The 7,456-nt window shown below is 34.7% G+C and overlaps 1 pseudogene; it reads right to left on the bottom strand.

Annotated features, from left to right (window-relative positions):
• On the bottom strand, nucleotides 1–1,906 carry LOC119535383 (annotated as a pseudogene).
• Between the last annotated feature and the right edge of the window lie 5,550 nt (nucleotides 1,907–7,456).

Below are 7,456 nucleotides of genomic sequence, written 5' to 3'. Positions count from 1 at the left end.
TTAGGTCATTTTACTCAACACAAAAGACCTTGCTTTTTTATTGCAAAACTTTTCACCTGCTTTAGATTCCTCAGGCAGTGCCTCCAAATCTCTTCTGGATGGAACGTCTGTGCTCTTTTCATCAGCTTCTTCACCATCAACACTTTCCTAGTCGCTGTCAATGTTCCACTCCTCCTGCTTCCTCTCTGTTTTGGCAATTCCTCAGGTATGTCCTTTCCTTCTATTATTCCATTTGTCAGACCTGAAGAATGAGAAAAGATGCTACTGGCTAAAGGAGGGCCCCCAACAGCATATATGCTGTGTGCATTGTTCACATTCTTCCACATTAAAGCCCCATTTCATGTTTGCTACAATACTTTCATTAAAATGTGGGGAAGGAGTCCAGGATATAGGGAACTGGCAACAGAAGCCTCAAGTGGCTCCTATCCATTTAGACCATAGTAGTTTGGCAGCACCTTCCACAAATGGGTTCTACCTTGAAGATGCAGTCTTTTTCTCTAAACAAGCAAAGTAAAAAAAAAAAAAAAAAAAAAAAAAAAAAAAAAAAAAAAAAATCCAGAGGATTCTTATAGTCTGCAGCAGTGCATTTCAATATATCTGTTGAGTGTCAGCCTGGGACAGGACGGCACTGGCAGGCCCCATAGGTTTTAATACTTTGATTCTTTCAGGATTCTCAGAGTAAGTGCAGTGGCAAAGTTAAGTGGAGACAAGATCAAGCTGGGGCTGTCTATGATTGTGATCTGTTTGTCCAGGGAGACAACCTGCATGCTGTTTGTAAACCCCATGGATACACCAGCATTGCATGTCCATTCTTGTTTTAAGCCATTGTGATGTTTTTTTCCCACATTAGGGAAACCAATTACTCTAACCTGAATGGCTTTGCCATTAAGTCTCCTGAAAATCTTGAAGAAGCTTCCAAAGGCCCTCTTTTCCCAAAGCAGACTTCTCTTTTGAATGGAGCAGTTTTCTCCTTCACCTTGATTATCTTCCCTTTGTCCTTCAGGTTTCTTGAGGCTCTGAACACTGCTATTCACATTTCTTTCTCAAAACCACTTAGCCAGCTCTCCATATTCTCCTTTGGCACCAGATCTGATTATTTAATACAACTACCGGCTTTTTCTGCCCACCCTGGACAAAGGACTCTTCTACCTGTGGACACCATAACCAAGAGGATCTCTGGCATCCAACACCTCTAGCACAGCACCTGTGGTCTCAATCACCTAGGCCAAGATACCTTTTAAAGTTCCTGACAATATACCTTCTTCGGATTCTGTTAGCCCCTCTTGGCTTTGTTCTTAGCTTTGTGTTGCCCAAATTCCTCCTTCACAGGTCCCCCATTAGATGGCTTAACATCAGGGTCAGCTTCACGTATTTCTTTTTCTTTCTAGTTCCTCTGTCAAGTTTCTGCTGCTGTTTTAGTTTTTCAAGTCACTGCTTCCTTAGCCCAGCTTCCCGAAGAAGAACCTCCTTGAAGGGAGCACTATTTGGAACTCCCCGGTCTTTCCTAGGCTTCTTATGACCCCATTTTTTGGCCTCCTTCCTCAATTTCTTATAATGCTCCTGTACTTTTTTTTTTTTTGGATTTTACACCACTCCTGGCCGGTGTGCATGCGGCGGCAGTAGAGAAAAGGCTGGGCGGGAAACCTCGCTCATAACGCTGCTCACGAGACTCTGACCTGGCGTTTTCCATCCCCGGGACCCAGCCTGCCTTCTGCACAACAGGTCCACAGGTCGGCAGCGTGGTTGTAGGGACCACCAACTCCTGGTTCCACACGGGATGGGGAGCCGACCTACCTGCTTCCACTGCAGAGAACAAGCCGGGGGAGAATGGTGGGCCCGGCGGCCACCAGAGAGGGGTCCTCTCCCCCTCCTCCCGCACCCTATCGTACTCACTTGGCCGCTTCATATTGGCAGCGGGGACCCTGAAAGAATTTTAGTATCAGTAGATTTTTCTCGCAGCATACCTTGACAGACAAGTGAGACGCTTAAAAAGGAGTGTGGGCTGATACATTTTACACTAATTTATGATATTTATTAAATGTCATGGGCTATAATGTTATGAAGGCAAATAAAATAAACTGAAACTATTTTGTTAGATAGAAATACCTCTTCAAAGCATAATCTAATCCTTATTTATTAAGTCGGTAAAACAAACAAAATAAGCAGGGGTGTATATTCTTTAATTCTATGGAACAAACTATACATTGTGGTTTATGTTAAAATTTAATCTAAGGATAGAACATTCTATTCTTTCTCTAAACATGAAAAAATTATTTAAACTATAAATTACTCTTTATGGATATTTTATATTTTTATAATGTGAAATAGTTCATACATAGTGGAGGCTTACAATACAGATTCTCGAATTCTGTATCAAGTACATTGAAAATCCACAATAAACCTGTTATAATTAGACAGCCCATAGCACCCTACATGAGGAATCTTTGCCTTTTTTATCTGCTGGTTTACGTAGGAATGCATAAGTTCTACCTCAAAAGTGTCACATCCCTGGTATTTTCCATTCTATCTTATTTTGTGATGGCACAAGTGGCTAATTGTTAAAGACAGTGCTTTAAAATTTCACTTCCTATTGTAAGTAAAACATTATGGGTTTCAGAGAACATGAAAGTATCATCGGTCTCTAAAATAATAATTTGGGTTAAAAAAAGGTATTATCATAAATTTCAAACCTAGCCCCAGGTTTAGACCACATTTAATCCAATAAACCCTACTATACAAAGAAACAGACCCAAAGGAAGCCTATTATTTGGTCAAAGTCAAAAAGCTAGCTATTGGTAGAATCAGGAGCAGATTTGAACTTCTGAGATTTTTACTCTAAGATATCTTTCTTGAATTAACTTATTTTAGTTGTGATTTATATTCAAAATACAAAAATATAACATAAAAATAACTCTTCCAAATAGTGTAGTATACACATAAGTACATAATGAATTCAAAGTACTCTTGTATATTTCTCATATTTCTATCACATCTGCTCACAAATTAAATGTCAGGTATATATGAGAGACAGAGTATCTAATACCCTGGAAAATTTGAAAGAAATAGAAATACCTTCTTATCCTCACCGAGTTTACAAATTAAATAAGATTAGAGAAAATTGAAATATCTATCATTGAATGTTAAAATGTATACTACACTTAGACATTAACGCTGAGAACTCTTAGAAGATGGTCCTGATTAGAGTTAATCAGGGAAAGTTTTCTCAAAGTGTAGTCCCTGGACAAGGAGCATCAGTGTCACCTGGGGACATGTTAAAATGCAAATGATCACGTCCTAACCTAGACCCAGTGGGTCAGAAACTCTAGGATGGCATCCAGAAATCTGTATTATAAGAAACCTCCCAGGTGATTTGGATGCACACTGAAGTCTGAGAACCACTGTTCAATTAGATAAGGTTTGAGTCACACTTTTGAGAAGATTATGGAGAAGGGAAGCTCTGGAAGAAACATAAGGCTGAAATTCACCTTTTTTGAGAATAGGAAGTAGATTTCCCTTCATTTGCTACCAGGACTAGTTAGGACAATAGCAAGAGAGACATGTATTTAGAATTATTATTAGCAATAATGATGTCTAGTAACTATCACTAGAAAACTAAATATGTGGTTTGGGAAAGAATAAAAATGATTTTTAAAAACTGCTTCTTAAAATTTTACTTCAAAAGAATTATTTCAGATTTGAAATATTTTGTGTTAGGTAGAGATTATCTAGATAGGTGGATCTCAGTAAAACTCAAGTAACTATCTTCTTTTCCTTATGCTCTAAAGTATACATTTAAGAGAAAGAGGCAGTTCACAAAAATATACAACATAATACACTTATAGGGATGCCCAGGGATTAGTAGAGATTCATTATATTTTTCTGCACATTTTATATCAGTCTCTACAGGATTAAACAATAACATTTTTTAACTACTGGTAATTCTAAAACACTAAAAGAACCCCAGTGATCTTTAGCATATATTATATGTTTTATATTTGTCATATTGTTTTTTATTAGGACAAAATAAAGATTAATATACCTTAGGAAGATTTAAAAAAAAAATTTCAAGTTAACCAGAAATTTTAATATCCTGGAACATTATTATAGTTAGAAGGAAAGGATTTTTATCATGTAAAAAAAAAATAGCATGCATTATGAATTTCAATACTTTCTAATAGTTTTTCTATTTACTTTCACATGAATAGCCACAGCATAGTACTTTCAACAGTTGGAGTGCATAAAAGGCAATTAGCTCTTACCAGAGTGAGATGAACCATATGTTTGAGTTAATTAGTTCTCTTTGTTCCTGAAATGTTTTTCCTAACCTCTTTGTCATAGTTTGGTCACACTCCACTCCTTCTCCCACTCCTTTACAACCCTTCACACAGCTGAAGAAATATATTTTAATGACATTGAGCTTAAATAACACATTTCAAATGCTCCCTCTGAGAAAAAAGAAAATAAACCTAATTGTTTACAAAGTTGATTCTATGTAGTTTTTGCTTAAATGTAAACCTTCAAGGGTATTAATATTAACAGTGTTGCAATTTGATTGGACAACAGTACATTTTTCAGATTACCTTAGTTTGCACATATATAAATTCGAGGTTTTAAAAGTCAAAAACTGAAACATTTGTCAAACAACCATTTTCTTTCTGCTAAACATTATGCAGTAATCTAACCGTGATCTTTTCACTAAGTCCAGTGCCTATTTTAAAATCTCATCTCTTGTATTTTCTTTGCAGTTTAGTTTTTGCAGGAATCTGTTCGTCTTTGAGATTTTTTTACAGTCTGAATTCTGCTGATTCAATCTGTGCTATCAGTTAACATTTTCTTCTATACGCTGTATTTTCTATGAATTCATATTTAAAATTAGATAATAGAGCTCATAAAGAAAATGTATCTGGAAAATTCCACTCAACCTTTTAAAGCAATTTTAACACTAGATTATAGAGGCTTGATTACATAGCATTGGTTCTTCAAAAAATAAAAAATGATTACTTGCAATGGTAACTAAGTATAAATTTAATTTTATTTGCATTTCTCTTTTTATATACTGAGTTGAGCATTTTTACATATGGTTAAAGCTATTTGCATTTCTTTCTTAATTCTCCCTTTTTTATTGATGTTCATCTTTCTCTTCTCTAAGTGCTTTTTTATATATTAGAAATATTAATTCATTTTCTCTTAATATAAGTTGCCATTTTTTTTGTTTTTTAGTCTTTAAAATTCCCCCTTTTTCATGCAAAAGTTTTTTATTTTATATAAACAAATTTATTAATCTTTTCACACATATTTATCTCACTCCTATGTTACTGTCCTATCAATTTGTAATTTATGCTGAATATGTTATAAGAAATCAACCTTCTCTTATCTTTTTTCCATATGACTCTCCCAAAATCCCAGCACCATTTAAGTCCACTTTTTTTTTTTATAGATTTGAGATGCTTTCTTTATAGTATACCATCTCCATATGTAATTGTGCTTATATTTGAATTTCCTATTTTGTTCCATTGACCTATCTACTAATACACTGCTTTTTTAATTAATTATTGTAATTTAATTACAATACCTTAAATTATGTTTTAATAATTTACATGACAGGGCTCTACCCCTCCTACTTTTTCAGTGTTTTCTAGTCATTCTTATTTTTTTAATTCTTCAAATAAACTTTATTATAAGCTTGTCTAACTCCAGAATAAAACTTAATGGTATTTTTTTCTTGACCCTGCATTATATCTATACATTAATTTAAAAATAAATGAAATTGTTAAGGTGTTGATTTATCTGATCCAAGAATATGATGTCTTTCTTTTTGTTTAATTACACTTAGGTGTCTTTCAGTAATGTTTTATAATTTTTCTTTTATAGGTCTTTAGATATGTTTTGTTAAGCTTATGCTTAGGTCTTACTATTTTCTTGTTGGGGTGGTGATTTTCTATTTCTTTCTTAAACTGAGTCTCTCTTCCATTACATTCTCACTTGTGTTTGTTTATGTATATGAAAGTTGTTAATTTTGGTGTGTTGATTTTATAATTTGCTATTTTACTAAGTTCTCTCACTGTTTGTGATAGTTTCCCATACATTTCTTGTTTATTTTATAGTTACGTAATTATATATTGGCAAATATAGAGATAGTTTTGCCTCTTAATTTCCAGTTCTTATGTAAGGTCTTATGTAAGAAACTAGAAAGAATCTTTAAAATTTTTCAATTATATATGATGACACTGAGACACAGAAAAGTTGTTATTTGTTATTTAAAGGCAGAATCTGTAGTGGAACTCAAGTCTTCCCAAGTCTAGCCCTCTTTTCACTACTCAAATTTGGTCTGCAAGTAAGTATTTTACTAGTAAAGTTTTGAACACTAATAAAAGTATTTTTAAAAAATACTTAAAATATATACAGCATCCAGGAAATTTTCACTTCTTGGGGTATGGTGGCTTTGTACTTGAATTAAGCCAGATTGGGACCACATTTCCCAAAATTCCCTTCCCTGTATAATCCTGGGCTTATCTTGGCCACAAGAGAAGGGTTTGTGTGAGATTTGGAAAGTAGAAGTGAAGCAAAATAATATGACTTGAGGGTTAGCATAGGGTACCAGGCACAGTGAAAATTCATCCACATGTTGCTGACCTGCTTGCTCACCTTTTTAAAGTGGTGAGTCTCTTGTAACCTCAGCTCTATGAACTTCTGCAAGATCTGCTCAAGTTTTCTACATCCTGGGTCAGATGATTTTATAGCCCCCTGTCAAAGAAACTTCTCCTGCAGTGTTCTCAAGTCACTGGGGTTGGAGGCATAGAAGACAGACATAGTTCCAGTTTATCCCCGTTCTCAACATCACATCTATCTTTCTTAACTGACTGACTGAGAGATAATTCAGGCACAAATCCAGACAATAATGCCAGAGCTTGCATAGATTTCTCTACTAGCTCACACAGCTGCATAAAGTCTAACCTCTATAATAAATCCCTTATCCTGGATCATGCATGCCTGGCTGTGCTTCTGACAGATACAGGAAGAGATCTCAGACCTCTACTAGAAGAGACTTGCATGCTAAAAGGTTGATTAATTCACAAAAAGTCAAACAATTATGCAATGTTCTCATAAACAAATTAAATGTCTTGGAGGGGGTGAGTACTAAAGAAAAAAACAAAAACAAATAAAACTAATACAAAACAAATTCCCTACTTAAATAGCCCAAAGATAGTTTAGACTCAACCAAGAATTTAAAAGATGATTGTTTAGCTGTAACCAAACATATTTTAAATATACCTAGTTGGCCTCTAATATCTTCAGAGCACACTTTCAGTTACTTAGGATTTGGAGACCTTGGTGTAATGCAAAGTGTTATCTGCACCAAAAGTGATATTGGTTTATCAAAGATGTGACTTCCATATAAAATCAAATCATTTTAGAGAAATGGGAAATCACTGATCTTTCTGGAATCCAGGTGGAT

The sequence above is a fragment of the Choloepus didactylus genome, chromosome 5 (assembly GCF_015220235.1).
Source record: "Choloepus didactylus isolate mChoDid1 chromosome 5, mChoDid1.pri, whole genome shotgun sequence".
Lineage (NCBI taxonomy): Eukaryota > Metazoa > Chordata > Mammalia > Pilosa > Megalonychidae > Choloepus > Choloepus didactylus.
Note: the sequence above shows the minus strand (reverse complement) of the source record. Positions and strands in the feature narration are given on the sequence as shown.